The following is a 16,377-nucleotide window of genomic DNA, read 5'->3' as shown; positions in this document are numbered from 1 at the left end:
CATCATCTCTGCATGACATGGCGCTCCTGCAGGTCCACCAGGCCAAGGCGCTAAAGGAATTGCACGAGGGTAGTTCCGACCAGGGTGTTATGCAGGAACTGCGTGCGGCGACTGACCTCGCTCTCCGGGCGACGAAAGTCACAGCACGCTCCCTGGGTCGGGCGATGTCCACACTAGTGGTCCAGAAACGCCACCTGTGGCTGAACCTGGCAGACATGCGTGATTCCGACAAGGTCCGGTTTCTCAACGCCCCTGTCTGTCAGGCCGGCCTCTTCGGCGACGCCATCGAGAGCTTCGCCCAGCAGTTCTCGGTTGCCCAGAAGCAGACGGAGGCCATCAAAAACATCCTGCCCCGACGACCCGCTGCTGCCTCCACCCAGTCGTCGTCGGCAGCACCTCCGCCTGCTCGTCGCCGAGGGCGCCCCCCTGCGTCCGCCTCCGCCCCTGCGAAGCCCAAGCAGCAGCCTCCACCGGGAAAGCAGGGTGCCGGACGTAAGGGAGGCGCCTAACCCGCTCAGGGCTCCGCTAAACCAGCCGGCAAGCGCAAGGGGAAGCGGCCCTGAGACAGGCAGCCCAGGGAAGACGGGAGCTGCTCTGAGGGAGATGATGTCCGCATCTTTCTCCCACCCCCCGGAGGAGGACCGGGGGGCCCCGACTGGTATCACATCTCTGCCGCTGGCTCTCCAGAGTCCAGCGGCACCCACATTTTCAATAAAAGAGCAGTTTCTATTTTCCCTGGGCCCCAAGAGGGCCAGGTTGGCAGTGCGCGACGCCCCCGGGCCTTGCCACTCCTTTCCTCCCCTCTCCCCCTCGCCAGGGGGCAGCAGTGTGGGCACCGAGAACGCCCCCGGGCCTTCTCACCCACACTCTGCCCCACCCTGGAATATTCGGACAACACTCCGGGCCGCCTCCGGGCCTCCCGAGTCGGGTCCGTCTATTCCACTTCGCTGCCCCACCCCGGGTACGTCTGTGGTGCCGTTGGTCCCGCTTGTACGGTCTCTGGGGGCTTGGCTTCAGCTCCCCAGGCCGTCTCGCTGGCTCATCCGTACCATCAGAATCGGCTACGCGATTCAGTTCGCTCGCCGGCCTCCCAAGTACAGGGGCATCCTCTTCACCTCCGTGCGGAGCAGCGATGCCCAGGTCTTGCGGTCAGAGATCGATGTCCTGCTGGCGAAGGACGCGATCGAGCCGGTTCCTCCAGCCGATATGAAGGCGGGGTTCTACAGCCCCTACTTCATTGTACCCAAGAAAGGGGGTGGGTTACGGCCAATCTTGGACCTGCGTATCCTGAATCGGGCCCTGCACAAGCTCCCGTTCCGGATGCTAACGCAGAAACGCATTTTCGAATGCATCCGTCCCCAAGATTGGTTTGCAGCGATCGACCTGAAGGACGCGTACTTTCATGTCTCTATCCTTCCTCGACACAGACCGTTCCTACGTTTTGCGTTCGAGGGGAAGGCATATCAGTACAAAGTCTTGCCCTTCGGGCTGTCCCTGTCGCCTCGCGTCTTCACGAAAGTCGCAGAGGCAGCCATTGTTCCGCTCAGAGAACACGGCGTTCGCGTCCTCAACTATCTCGACGACTGGCTTATACTCTCCCAGTCTCGGGAGCAGTTGTGCGAACACAGGGACATGGTGCTCAGTCACCTCAGCCTGTTGGGCCTTCGGGTCAACCGAGAGAAGAGCAAACTCTGTCCCGCACAGAGGATCTCTTATCTCGGTATGGAGCTGGATTCGGTCAGCCAGACTGCGCGCCTCACGGAAGAGCGGGTCCGGTCGGTGTTGAACTGCTTGAATTCGTTCAAGAACAGGACGGCGGTCCCACTGAAATTTTTTCAGAGGCTCCTGGGGCATATGGCATCTGCAGCCGCGGTAACGCCGCTCGGATTGCTTCATATGAGACCGCTTCAACACTGGCTCCATGGCCGAGTCCCGAGGTGGGCGTGGCAGAGCGGCCAGGACCGGGTCCCAGTGACTCCTTACTGCCGCCAAACTTTCAGCCAATGGTCCGACGCTTCGTTTCTCCGGGCCGGGGTGCCCTTAGAACAAGTGTCCAGGCATGCTGTGCTCTTCACGGATGCCTCCTCCACGGGCTGGGGGGCCACGTACAACGGGCATGCAGTTTCAGGTCTGTGGACGGGACCTCAATTGCATTGGCATATCAATTGCCTCGAGTTGTTAGCGGTACACTTGGCACTGCGCCGCCTCAAGGGGCCGCTACGTGGCAAGCATGTACTGGTCCGTACGGACAGCACTGCGGCCGTTGCGTACATCAACCGTCAGGGTGGTCTACGCTCCCGTTGCATGTTCCAACTCGCCCGCCACCTCCTCCTTTGGAGTCAGAAGCATCTGAGGTCGCTTCGTGCCATTCACATCCCAGGTGCGCTGAACCAGACAGCCGACGAGCTCTCTCGCCAGTCGACACCTCCGGGGGAGTGGCGACTCCATCCCTAGGCGGTCCAGCTGATATGGGACCTCTTCGGAGCCGCACAGGTAGACCTGTTTGCCTCTCCGGACTCGACCCATTGCCAGTGGTACTATTCCCTGACCGGGGGCACCCTCGGCACGGATGCACTGGCGCACAGCTGGCCCCGGGACCTGCGCAAATATGCGTTTCCCCCAGTGAGCCTTCTTGCACAGACCCTGTGCAAGGTCAGGGAGGACGAGGAGCAGGTCTTGTTAGTTGCGCCCTACTGGCCCAACCGGACCTGGTTCCCAGAACTAACTCTCCTCGCGACAGCCCCTCCTTGGCCGATCCCCCTGAGGAGGGACCTTCTTTCTCAGGGACGGGGCACTCTATGGCACCCGCGTCCAGACCTCTGGAAACTCCATGTCTGGTCCCTGGACGGGACGCGGAGGTTCTAGGTGGTTCTAGAGGCTAAATCCTCCTCGTCCAAACTCGTTACCCTCTTGGGACTTAGCTCTAGTGCTCAGAGCACTTCAGAGCCCTCCCTTTGAGCCTGTGCAGTTTGTGGAGCTTAAAATCCTGTCAATGAAGACAGTGCTTCTGACGGCATTGGCCTCCATCAAGAGGGTAGGGGACCTGCATGCACTTTCGGTCAACGAATCGTGCCTAGAATTCGGGCCGGCCAACTCTCACGTTGTCCTGAGACCCCGGCCTGGATACGTGCCCAAGGTTCCTACCACTCCCTTTCGGGACCAGGTAGTGAACCTGCAAGCGCTGCCTTCGGAGGAGGCAGACCCAGCCCAGGCTTTGTTATGTCCCGTCCGCGCTCTCCGCGCTTACGTCGACCGGACTCAAAGCTTTCGGACCTCAGAGCAACTCTTCGTCTGTTACGGAGGCCAGCAGAAGGGAAAGGCTGTCTCCAAGCAGAGGTTGGCCCACTGGATAGTGGATGCTATCGTCTTGGCTTACCAGTCCCAAGACGTGCCTTGCCCGTTCGGGTTGCGAGCACACTCAACAAGGAGTGTTGCTTCTTCCTGGGCGCTGGCTCAAGGCGCCTCGCTGACAGATATATGTAGAGCTGCGGGCTGGGCGACACCTAACACGTTCGCTAGATTCTATAGCCTCCGTGTAGAGCGGGTATCTTCCCGCATCCTCGCCCCCAGTGGCCAGTAGCGCTAAGTGCCCGTTCTAAGTGTCGGCTTGCAACGCCACTCCCGCCCTCTGGGCCGGATACGTGCGTCTATTTTTCTCCAGTTGTGTTCCCCGGAAACGGCTAACCCTGTAGAGCTCCTCCGTCACCCCTGCGGTGCCAGACGTTGCGGCCGTCTGACGCCAGGCCTGCACCCGTATGCTTGTGAAACGTGTGTGTAGGCTGGGTTCCATATGTAGCGGTCCCCTCACGGCTAACCCATATGTGTATTCTTCCACGGTACCAGCTACCCTACTCGGCTAGCCCCGTGTCTTTCCCTTGACAGAGTCCGCTCTGTCGTCTCTGGGCGTGTTCTTTCCCCCCTGGGACCAGGCTGGAACCACCCCAGAGACTGCCATATGTTGCACTACCCTGCCAGGTTAGTCCTTATGTGTATTCTGCCACCTAGCCTTCTACTGAAGGACGTGGCTCCGCAGCGTACCATCTCCCGAGACGGACACGCTTTCCCAGCGTTATCCAATAGTCACACTGAGTGGGTCTTGCAGAAACAGCAGTGACTGACCTCCCGGCTTGGAGCCCTGACTTCCGTACCATCTAAGACGGTCCAGTGCGCTCAAGCAGGACGCTGGAAGGGCCAGCGCCCTGGCGTTTTGGTAGGGATCCCAATTCGTCGGTCAGTTCCGACGTACGTCGAACGTGACCGACTGAAAGGGAACGTCTCGGTTACGTATGTAACCCTCGTTCCCTGAAGGAGGGAACGGAGACGTACGTCCCGTCGCCAGGTGCTGTGCTTCTGCTAGGGGGCCGAGTCACTAGTTCGGCTCCTCAGCAGAAAAAAGCAATGATCAAGCATTCCACTTCCTTATTTATACCCGCGCTGCGGGGCGGTGCGTGGAATGCGTGGATCGCATGCCAATCTCCATTGGCTCGTTTTTAATACACTCGAAGTAGATTGGTCTCTGAGATCAGATCCCAATTCGTCGGTCAGTTCCGACGTACGTCTCCGTTCCCTCCTTCAGGGAACGAGGGTTACATACGTAACCGAGACGGTTCCAATAAGTAGCTAAAAGGTCTACAAAAGGTTTACTTTTTTTTTTTTTTTTTTTTTTTACATATTATGGCTGTACAGAAGTCCATATTTGACCTACTAAACAAATTTTTGTCCCAAAGGTCAAAAAGTCACTCATTGATTTCCCTTCTGATTCCAATACGTAGCTTACAGGTCTAAAAAAGGTTTGAATTTTTTGGGGGGGTTTTTGTACATATTATGGCTGTACAAGAAGTCCATATTTGACCTACTGAACAATTTTTTTTCCCAAAGGTCAAAAAGTCACTCATTGACTTTCCTTCTGGTTCCAATTAGTAGCTAAAATGTCTACAAAAGGTTTATTTTATTTTTTTATTTTTTTATTTAATTTTTTGTATACATATGATGGCTGTACAGAAGTCCATATTTGACCTACTGAATAAATTTTTGTCCCAAAGGTCAAAAAGTCACTCATTGACTTTCCTTCTGGTTCCAATAAGTAGCTAAAAGGTCTACAAAAGGTACTTTTTTTTTTTTACATATTATGGCTGTACAAAGTCCATATTTGACCTACTGAACAAATTTTTGTAACAAAGGTCAAAAAGTCACTCATTGACTTCCCTTCTGTTTCCAATAAGTAGCTTATAGGTCTAAAAAAGTTTCACTTTTTTTTTTTTTTTTTTTTACATATTATGGCTGTACAACGTCCATATTTGACCTACTGAACGTCTCGGTTACGTATGTAACCCTCGTTCCCTGAAGGAGGGAACGGAGACGCCACGTCGGAGTACCGACGAATAGGAATCTCGCTCGCGAGAGCCAATCTACTTCGAGTGTAACTAAACGAGCCAATGCACATTGGCATGCAATGATTGCACCAGGTGCTCATGCCACGCCGTGCGGGTATAAATGAGACACAGGTGATTGCATCAAATCAGCCTTTTGCTGAGGAGCCGAGTAGGTAGACAGGCACCCCACCAGGGTACAGAGGACATGGCGACGGGACGTGGCGTCTCCGTTCCCTCCTTCAGGGAACGAGGGTTACATACGTAACCGAGACGTTCCCATTCAGTCGGTCACTCTCGACGCCACGTCGGAGTACCGACGAATAGGAATCCCTACCAAAGCGCCATGGCCGCTGCCCCCTTCCAGTGCCCTGTGTGAGCCACCTGAGCTCTCTTACCTGATGAGACGGGGCTCACACCGGGAAGTCCATCACTGCCGTTCCGCAAGACCCGCTCAGTGATTTATTGGATAACACTGGGAAGCGTGCCCTAGTGAAGGGGACGCTGCGGAGCCCACATCGTACCCCGAAGGAGTTATGTGGAGTACAATGCTGAGCCGTAGCCCGCAACGGAGAGAGGGGGCTCAGTCCCATTGACGGGAAGGCTCTCCCAAGGGAAAGACACGGGCTTCCCGTAGGAGCGACCGTGGAAAGATATATGGGATCCCCGTAGGGTCACTCATATAACCCGAGCCCAATACCGGTTCTCAAGGATTCAGCGGCAAGGGGCCTGATGCCAGACGTTCCGCCACGTCCGGCACCGAGGGCGGTGGAGGACTCACAGAGTTTGCTTCTGGAGAATATAAGCGCCGTAGCGCAGCAAGCCGACAAGAGACGGGGCCTCTCAGTGCTTCTACCCGTTTGAGGTGAGAACACAGGAGGAGACCGGCTCTACACGTAGGCTATAGAATCTAGTGAACGTGTTGGGTGTCGCCCAGCCCGCAGCTCTACAGATGTCTGACAGCGAGGCGCCACATGCCAGCGCCCAGGAGGATACAACACTTCTAGTAGAGTGTGCTCGCACCCTGAGCGGACAGGGCACACCTTGTGCTTGGTAAGCCAAGGTGATGGCATCCACTATCCAGTGGGCCATCCTCTGCTTGGAGACAGCCTTTCCCTTCTGCTGGCCTCCGTGACAGACAAAGAGCTGATCTGAGGTTCTGAAGCTTTGAGTTCTATCCACGTAAACCCGCAGAGCGCGGACGGGACAGCGCAAAGCTAGGGCTGGGTCTGCCTCCTCCGGGGGCAGCACTTGCAGGTTCACCACCTGGTCCCTGAAGGGAGTGGTAGGAACCTTGGGCACATAGCCAGGCCGGGGTCTCAACACCACGTGGGTATCACCCGGCCCGAACTCTAGGCACGATTCGTCGACCGAAAATGCCTGCAGGTCCCCTACCCTCTTGATGGAGGCCAATGCAGCCAACAGCAAAGTTTTCATAGACAGAATCTTTAGCTCTGCTGACTGCAAAGGCTCAAATGGGGCATTCTTGAAGTGCTCTGTTAGCACCAGAGCAAGATCCCAAGAGGGTATGGAGGGAGGGCGAGGAGGATTTTACCGTCTCGCCCCCCTAAGGAACCTGACGACCAGGTCGTGCTTCCCAACCGTCTTACCTTCTACATGGTCGTGATAGGCAGATATTGCAGCAACATAAACCTTGAGGGTGGAGGGCGACAGCCTACGCTCCAACCCCTGTTGCAGGAAGGAAAGCACAGACGCGATCGAACATCTTCAGGGGTCTTCTCGGCGAGAAGAACACCACTCGACGAACAGGTCCCACTTCAAGGCGTAAGCCTGTCTTGTAGACGGTGCTCGTGCCGAAGTGATGGTGTTAACTACCTCTTGGGGTAAGTCACCTAGAACCTCCGCGTCCCGTCCAGGGGCCAGACATGAAGCTTCCACAGGTCTGAACGCGGGTGCCAAAGGGTGCCCCGTCTCTGAGTCAGAAGGTCCTTCCTCAGAGGAATCGGCCAAGGAGGGGCTGTCGCGAGGAGCATAAGTTCTGGGAACCAGGTCCGGTTGGGCCAGTACAGCGCCACCAGCAGGACCTGCTCCTCGTCCTCCCTGACCTTGCACAGTGTCTGTGCAAGTAGGCTCACTGGGGAAAACGCATTTGCGCAGCCCCTGGGGCCAGCTGTGCGCAAGGGCATCCGTGCCGAGTGTATCCTCGGTCAGCGAATAGAACCACTGGCAGTGGAACGTTTCTGGGGAGGCAAACAGGTCGACCTGTGCCACCCCGAACGGTCTCCAAATCAGCTGAACCACCTGGGGGGTGGAGTCGCCACTCGCCTAGGAGCGCAGCTCGTGAAAGCTCGTCGGCCACACGGTTGTGCACACCAGGGACATGAATGGCCCGAAGCGACCTCAGACACTTCTGACTCCAGAGGAGATGGCGGGCGAGTTGCGACATGCGACGGGAGCACAGACCACCTTGTCGGTTGATATACGCAACGGTCGCAGTGTTGTCCGTGCGGACCAGTACATCTTTACCCCGTAACCGCTCTTTGAGGCGGCCCAGAGCAAGATGCACCGCTAGCAACTCGACGCAATTGATAGGCCAATGCAGGTGCGGGCCCGTCCAAACCCCTGACACTGCATGCCCGTTGTACGTGGCTCCCCAGCCCATGGCAGAGGCATCCGTGAAAACCACAGCGTGCCTGGACACCTGTTCCGGGGGCAATCCGGCCCGAAGGAACGAGGGGTCTGACCATGGACTGAAAGACTGGCGGCAGGCCAGTGTGATGCTCACCCGGAGAGTGCCGCGTTGCCACGCCCATCTCGGGACTCGGCCGAGTAGCCAATGCTGAAGCGGTCTCATATGAAGCAGGCCGAGCGGTGTTACTGCCGCAGCGGCTGCCATATGCCCCAGGAGCCTCTGAAATTGTTTCAGTGGAACCGCCATCCTGCCTTGAAACGTGTTCAGGCAGTTCAGCATCGACTGGACACGCTCCTCTGGGAGGCACGCTGTCCGTTCAACCGAATCCACACCGAGAAAAGAGATCCTCTGCACGGGGGCGAGTTTGCTCTTTTCCCAGTTGACCCGAAGACCCAACTGGCTGAGGTGTCTGAGCACCAGGTCCCTGTGTTCGCACAACTGATCCCTGGCTTGACTGTGCTAGAATGAGCCAGTCGTCGAGATAGTTGAGGATGCGAACGCCCTGTTCTCTCAGGGGCACAAGGGCCCCCTCCGTGACTTTCGTGAAGACACGGGGGGACAGGGACAGCCCGAAGGGCAGGACTCTGTACTGATATGTTCGACCCTCGAACGCAAAGCGCAGAAACGGCCTGTGTCGAGAAAGAATCGAGACATGAAAGTACGCGTCCTTCAGGTCGATCGCTGCAAACCAATCTTGGGGACGGATGCATTCGAAAATGCATTTCTGCATGAGCATCTTGAACGATAGCTTGTGGAGGCTCCGATTCAGGACTCGCAGGTCCAAGATTGGTCGTAACCCACCGGTTTTCTTGGGTACAATGAAGTACGGGCTGTAGAAGCCGGTCTTCATATCGGCTGGAGGGACCGGCTCTATCGCGTCCTTCGCCAGTAGGACAGCGATCTCCGCACGCAGGGCATGGGCATCTGTGGCATTAACCGAGGTGAAGCGGACGCCCTTGAACCTGGGGGGGGGTGCCAGGCGAACTGAATCGCATAGCCGAGCCTGATGGTCCGAATGAGCCAGCGAGACGGACTGGGGAGCTCTAGCCAGGCTCGCAGAGTCCGTGCAAGCGGGACAATAGGGACCACCGGCGTACCCACCGTGGGGCAGCGAGGTGGAATGCAGGTACCAGGCTGGGGCGGCTGTCTCGTGGAGGCGGCCCGCAGCGCGGTTGTGAGTGTGCGGTGCACACTTACCTGATTCCACGAGAGGGCAGAGGGTACGTGAGAAGGCTAGGTTGCGTCCTCGAACCGTCCACTACTGTCCACTGGCGAAGGAGGAGGATGAGTGTGGTCCGGCGTTTGACCGTCCACAGCTCTCCGAACCCCCTTGGGACCCAGAGATGGGAAGAACTGCTCTTTTTTTTTTTTTTTTGAGAATTTGGGTACCACTGGTTGTGACACCAGCGGCAGAACGGATTTTGACTCAAGATTTTCTACCCGGCCCTCCTCCGGGGAAGAGCAGCCCCGCCCATCTCCCGGTCACCCGTCTCAGAGGGGATGTTTCACCGACCGCTTAAACAGCAGCAGAGACAGGTAGCGTCATCCCCTGCAGGACACAGTAGAGCAGGCTGTGCCAAGTGTGTTTTTTTTTTTTTTTGCAGGGGACGACGCCTTTGGCGACGAGCAGACTGAGGGGCGGCCCACGAGGCACTCTGATGGTACGTCGGGGGAGGCTCTTGATTGCCTCAGCCTGCTACCGACTGCGAAGAACTGCTGGGCCCAGTTCTCAACAGTGTCGCCCAAGGAGCATCGAGAAAGCGTACTTTGACGACCACTCACATCTCAGCAAGGCAAGCCAGGAGGTTTTTCTGGACCACTGAGGTGGACATCGTCTGGCCGAGGGCCTTCGCCATGACTTTGATCACGGTTAGTCAACATGCACAGCTCAACCTCAACTCAGAACTACCCTGTGCAGGCAGGGGTGGTCTGCGCACAGCCACCCCACCGTTGAGGGTAGTGAGAGAGGAAAAACTTATGCAGTTTTGGCCCTTTTGGCTTTCCATATCCAAAGAAGTGCCACACTGCCAAGTTTTCCATGCACATCCAGGAGTGATCCCGGGAAATATGGCTGTTAACTCTGAATCCGATTCAGCGAAGCATACACCATTACAGTGGGCTCAGCATCATCCTCATTCCCAGAGCACAACAGCCCTCTCTCCGATGCAGCGATTGACATCTGATCCTCAGCTGGAGCACTGAATGAAATGCTAGGTTCCCCCATAAGAAGGACCAGCAATTCCACCCAGAGCTGCACAGCTTGCAGTGTGCTAGAGGGGGAGGGGCCCTAGGGGGTTGGTTCCCCGAAGGAGAAGCCCTCCTCTCCTCAGTTCACCCCAGCTATTTCACTGAAATAGACCTCTCCTGTTGCCAGGGAGGGCGCTACAATGAGAAATAGGCAAGGGGACAGCGCACCTCGAGCGCAGAGCGAGCGCTGGGTTGCCGTGACAACCCGCGCTACAGCCTAGCACTCAACGGCACACGGCACGCAGAGAAACGAGAGGTCCGTTCGGGTTTCCCCGACGGCAACTCTCGCTGATCTCCGCGGAGTCGCGACCGGCGTGCCGACGTGGTCATGTTCTCATTAGAAAACATGACCACCCACGAACACAGTCTCAGCATGCGCCCAGACATGTGAAACAGTGTTCGTGGCCGTCAGTGAGGACAGGAAACAACCGCATCCAGAAACACACAGATAGAATGTCATCTTTAAAAAGACGCAAGCTCTAACTGTGTAGCTCTTTTAGGGAAACTGCTCTCCGCGGTGCTGAAGCACACAGGGGAATAGTCGCGGCGACACAGACAGGGAAAAAGTGCAGCCTGACATGCGCGCTCTCTCTCTCATAGAAGGCGATCTCTTACCAGCCGTGAAAACGGCTTTTCAGCGCTCTTAATAGCGCACCGAACCAGCTGTGAGAACAGCCTTTTGTTTTTGCTCAAAATAGAAAAAGAAAGAGAGAAATCAACCCCGCTGCAGTGCCGTCACTCCAACACCAAACGAGGAGAGGTCCACCGAAGAGCTTGACTCGTTATAATGTTAACACACGCTTTGTAGAGAGTGATTTTAGGACAAACCATTCACCACTAGGCTCCGAAGCAAAAGGTTGATTTGATGCAATCACCTGTGTCTCATTTATACCCGCACGGCGTGGCATGAGCACCTGGTGCAATCATTGCATGCCAATGTGCATTGGCTCGTTTAATTACACTCGAAGTAGATTGGCTCTCGCGAGCGAGATTCCTATTCGTCGGTACTCCGACGTGGCGTCGAGAGTGACCGACTGAATGGGAACAAATTTTTGTCCCAAAGGTCAAAAAGTCACTCATTGACTTCCCTTCTGGTTCCAATTAGTAGCTAAAACGTCTACAAAAGGTTTTAATTTAAAAAAAAAAAAATTTAATCTGAATCCAATTTTTTTTTTACATATTATGGCTGTACAAAGTCCATTTAACTTACTGAACATATTTTTGGCCCAAGAGTCCTTGAACACTAACTTAGTATACATACACACTCGTTGACTTCCCTTCTGAATTCAGTTGCTAGCCAAAAGTTCCACAAAAAGGTTTTAATTTTCTTATATTATTATTTTTTTTTTACATGTTATGGCTGTACAGAAGTCCATATTTGACCTACTGAACATATTTTTTCCCAAAGGTCAAAAAGTCACTCATTGACTTCCCTTCTGGTTCCAATTAGTAGCTAAAACGTCTACAAAAGGTTTTAATTTTTTTAATTTTTAATTTTTTTTTTTTTTTTTTTACATATTATGGCTTTACAAAAGTCCATTTGACCTACTGAACAAATTTTTGTCCCAAAGGTCAAAAAGTCATTCATTGACTTTCCTTCTGGTTCCAATTAGTAGCTAAAAGGTCTACAAAAGGTTTTATTTTTTTATTATTATTTTTTTTTTACATATTATGGCTGTACAGAAGTCCATATTGGAACTACTGAACAAATTTTTGTCCCAACGGTCAAAAAGTCACTCATTGATTTCCCTTTTGATTCCAATACATAGCTTACATGTCTAAAAAAGGTTTTAAATATATATATATTTTTTTATTTTATGGCTGTACAACGTCCATATTTGACCTACTGAACAATTTTTTGTCCTAAAGGTCAAAAAGTCACTCATTGACTTCCCTTCTGGTTCCAATTAGTAGCTAAAACGTCTACAAAAGGTTTTAATTTTTTTTTTTTTTTTTTTTTTTTTTTTTACAAATTATGGCTGTACAAAGTCCATATTTGACCCACTGAACAAATTTTTGTCCCAAAGGTCAAAAAGTCACTCATTGACTTCCCTTCTGGTTCCAATTAGTAGCTAAAACGTCTACAAAAGGTTTTAATTTTTTTATTATTATTTTTTTTTTTTACATATTATGGCTGTACAGAAGTCCATATTTGACCTACTGAACAAATTTTTGTCCCAAAGGTCAAAAAGTCACTCATTGATTTCCCTTCTGATTCCAATACGTAGCTTACAGGTCTAAAAAAGGTTTGAATTTTTTTTTTGTTTTTTTTTTTTTACAAATTATGGCTGTACAAAGTCCATTTTGACCTACTGAACAAATTTTTGTCCCAAATTTCAAAAAGTCACTTATTGACTTCCCTTTTGGTTCCAATTATTAGCTAAAACGTCTACAAAAGGTTTTATTTTTTTTATTTTTTTTTTATTTTTACATATTATGGCTGTACAGAAGTCCATATTGGAACTACTGAACAAATTTTTGTCCCAAAGGTCAAAAAGTCACTCATTGATTTCCCTTCTGATTCCAATACATAGCTTACATGTCTAAAAAAGGTTTTAAATATATTTATTTTTTTACATTTTATGGCTGTACAACGTCCATATTTGACCTACTGAACAAATTTTTGTCCCAAAGGTCAAAAAGTCACTCATTGACTTCCCTTCTGGTTCCAATTAGTAGCTAAAACGTCTACAAAAGGTTCTAATTTAAATAAAAAAAATTAATCTGAATCCAATTTTTTTTTTTTACATATTATGGCTGTAAGTCCATTTAACTTACTGAACATATTTTTTGCCCAAGAGTCCTTGAACACTAACTTACTATACATACACACTCGTTGACTTCCCTTCTGAATCCAATTGCTAGCCAAAAGTTCCACAAAAAGGTTTTAATGTTTTTTTACTATTATTATTTTTTATATATTATGGCTGTACAGAAGTCCATATTTGACCTACAGAAAATATTTTTTGCCCAAAGGTCAAAAAAGTCACTCATTGACTTCCCTTCTGATTCAAATTTGTAGCTAAAAGGTCCACAAAAGGTTTACATTTATTTAATTAAAAATTTTTTTTTTTTTTTTACATTTTATGGCTGTACAACATCCATATTTGACCTACTGAACAAATTTTTGTCCCAAAGGTCAAAAAGTCACTCATTGACTTCCCTTCTGGTTCCAATTAGTAGCTAAAACGTCTACAAAAGGTTCTAATTTAAATAAAAAAATTTAATCTGAATCCAATTTTTTTTTTTACATATTATGGCTGTAAGTCCATTTAACTTACTGAACATATTTTTTGCCCAAGAGTCCTTGAACACTAACTTACTATACATACACACTCGTTGACTTCCCTTCTGAATCCAATTGCTAGCCAAAAGTTCCACAAAAAGGTTTTAATGTTTTTTTACTATTATTATTTTTTATATATTATGGCTGTACAGAAGTCCATATTTGACCTACAGAAAATATTTTTTGCCCAAAGGTCAAAAAAGTCACTCATTGACTTCCCTTCTGATTAAAATTTGTAGCTAAAAGGTCCACAAAAGGTTTACATTTATTTAATTTTTAAAAAAATTTTTTTTTACATATTATGGCTGTACAAGAAGTCCATATTTGACCTACTGAACAAATTTTTGTCCCAAAGGTCAAAAAGTCACTCATTGACTTTCCTTCTGGTTCCAATTAGTAGCTAAAAGGTCTACAAAAGGTTTAATTTTTTTTTTTTAATTTTTTTTTTTTTATACATATTATAACTTTAAAGAAGTCCATATTTGACCTAAAGAACATGTTTTAGGCCTAAGAATCCTTAAACACTAATTTACTATACATACTCATTGACTTCCCTTCTTATTCCCTTTACTAGCCAACATTTCCACAAAAATGTTTGACATGTTATGGCTGTACAGAAGTTCATATTTGACCTACTGAACAAATTTTTGTCCCAAAGGTCAAAAAGTCACTCATTGACTTCCCTTCTGTTTCCAATAAGTAGCTTACATGCAGGGGCGTAAATCACGGGGGGGTCGGGGGGGACAGGACCCCCCCAATCTGAGGGCTGTCCCCCCCTAAAAACCATGCTGAGTATTGTAAATAATATAATGATATATACTTAAAATACATGTAAATGGTAAATGGACTGCATTTATATAGCGCTTTTAACAGACCTACGGCCATCCAAAGCGCTTTACATTTTGCCTCACATTCACCCATTCACACACTCATTCACACACCGACGGCGGTGTCAGCCATGCAAGGCACCATCCAGCTCGTCGGGAGCAGCTGGGGTTAGGTGTCTTGCTCATGGACACCTCGACACTTGGTCAGGTGGAACCGGGGATCGAACCACCAACCTTCCGGTTTGTAGACAGCCTACATGAACCACTGAGCCACTGCCGCCCTTGTGTAAGTAGTAAAACAATACAAAAGCAAACAGGACAAAAAAATGCGTTTAAGTTTAGAAAAATGTTGAGTTCCCCCCTCCCCCCTTGCCCCACAGTGGTTTGAACCACCGCGCACCTCAACTAACTTAACGTTACCCATAGAACGTAAAAAAAACTACAACACAAGTTTGGGGAGACAACAAGCCCTTCAGACAGCAGTTATGAAACTCCAGTAAGCTGTCAATACTATTTTATTCACTTTAAACATCAGATGAACTCTTTCGGACTCTTTTCTCTTTAATACAGATTAGGCAAAACACTGTTAACATCACTTGCCCACCGCGGCACCGCCCCGGGCCACCGTCGTTTTCATTTTTATAGTAATAAAATTATTTTGTTTAGTTAGAGAACAGACACAACAATTAAAAACTGAATGTGTCTGCTCAATACAGCACGAGCCGAACGAGAGTCATATTTCATTAATCACCAGAGCAAACAGCTGACAGAAGATGATCGCGGAACATTTGGTTTCAAAGCGACATGTAAAAGTGCCAATTTAAGGGAGTGTGTCATTGTACTGTTTTCTTGCTGTGTTTTTCATTAAGAATAATAGGCTAATGAACCCATAATTCAAGCAACCCGAACCCGCCCTCGAATTGGCGCTAATTCTAAATCTAAAGTATATGCGGACGGCCGCTCCGCCAGATCTGTGTTGGGCTTGCTGCAGTTGAATATCTAAAGATCTGAATATCATAGTATAAAATACTATGTGTAGGATACGAGATAATTTAATAATTATAATATGACTGCATGGGGAACCTTACTCATATTTAAACAACTATCGCTTTGTGTTGTTGGTCAGATAAAATGACAGAGAAAAGAAAAACGGACATTAGATAATTTTTCAGTGCACCAAAACGCCAAATAAGCACAAAATGTTTTTTTTTTTTTTTTATATTATTATATATTTTTTTTGTGGTACACATATCCTTACAAGTACGATTTTGGCTGTATTATTTGTGTCCCCTTCAAAAATTGCTCTTGAGAAATTTCATGTTTATCGTCCCCCCCAACTGTTAGATGAAATTTAAGCCCCTGCTTACATGTCTAAAATAGGTTTTAAATATATATATTTCCCTTTCGTTCAGTCACTACGACGTACGTTAGTGACTAACGAATGGGGGTTTCGCTTAGAAGCCAATCATCTTCTTCGTATTCAACAGCGCCCAATGGCAGTGCCAATGCCATGGGCATGTGGAATTTGCATGCGTAACTCCGCCCCACCTCGTGGGTATATAAGGAAGTACGCTGGCAACATCGCATTATGTTTCTGCTTTGGAGCCAAGAGGATCTCTTCACTCCTACAAGCCTGAATTCTGAAGTCTTCTCTTCAGTCTTCGAGACCAGCGGTTCTCCAGGGTGTTGGTGTTACGGCGCGTTCCAGCGATCTCATGCTGCCTGCCTGCTGATCTGTGCAGTGATCTGCAACAGCTGTGTGTGTGTTTCCCTGGGCGCTTCGGCACTCTGCAGAGCTTTCCTCTCACAAAAAGAGCTTGCGCGTGGCACGTCTTTTTCAAGACGGTTCGCCCGTGCACTTCCGGGTGCGATCGATCTCCGTTGCTGTCTATGGGCACATTCACTGCTCGATGTGTTTGGGCTTCAGCACGTTCGGGCAGTGTTTGTGGATGCGTCATGTTCCCACTGCGGGAACGTGACCATCGCGATGTTGCG

Source organism: Gobio gobio (genome assembly GCF_949357685.1).
Source record: "Gobio gobio genome assembly, chromosome: 23".
Taxonomy (NCBI): Eukaryota; Metazoa; Chordata; class Actinopteri; order Cypriniformes; family Gobionidae; genus Gobio; species Gobio gobio.
This window is presented reverse-complemented; position numbering follows the sequence as displayed.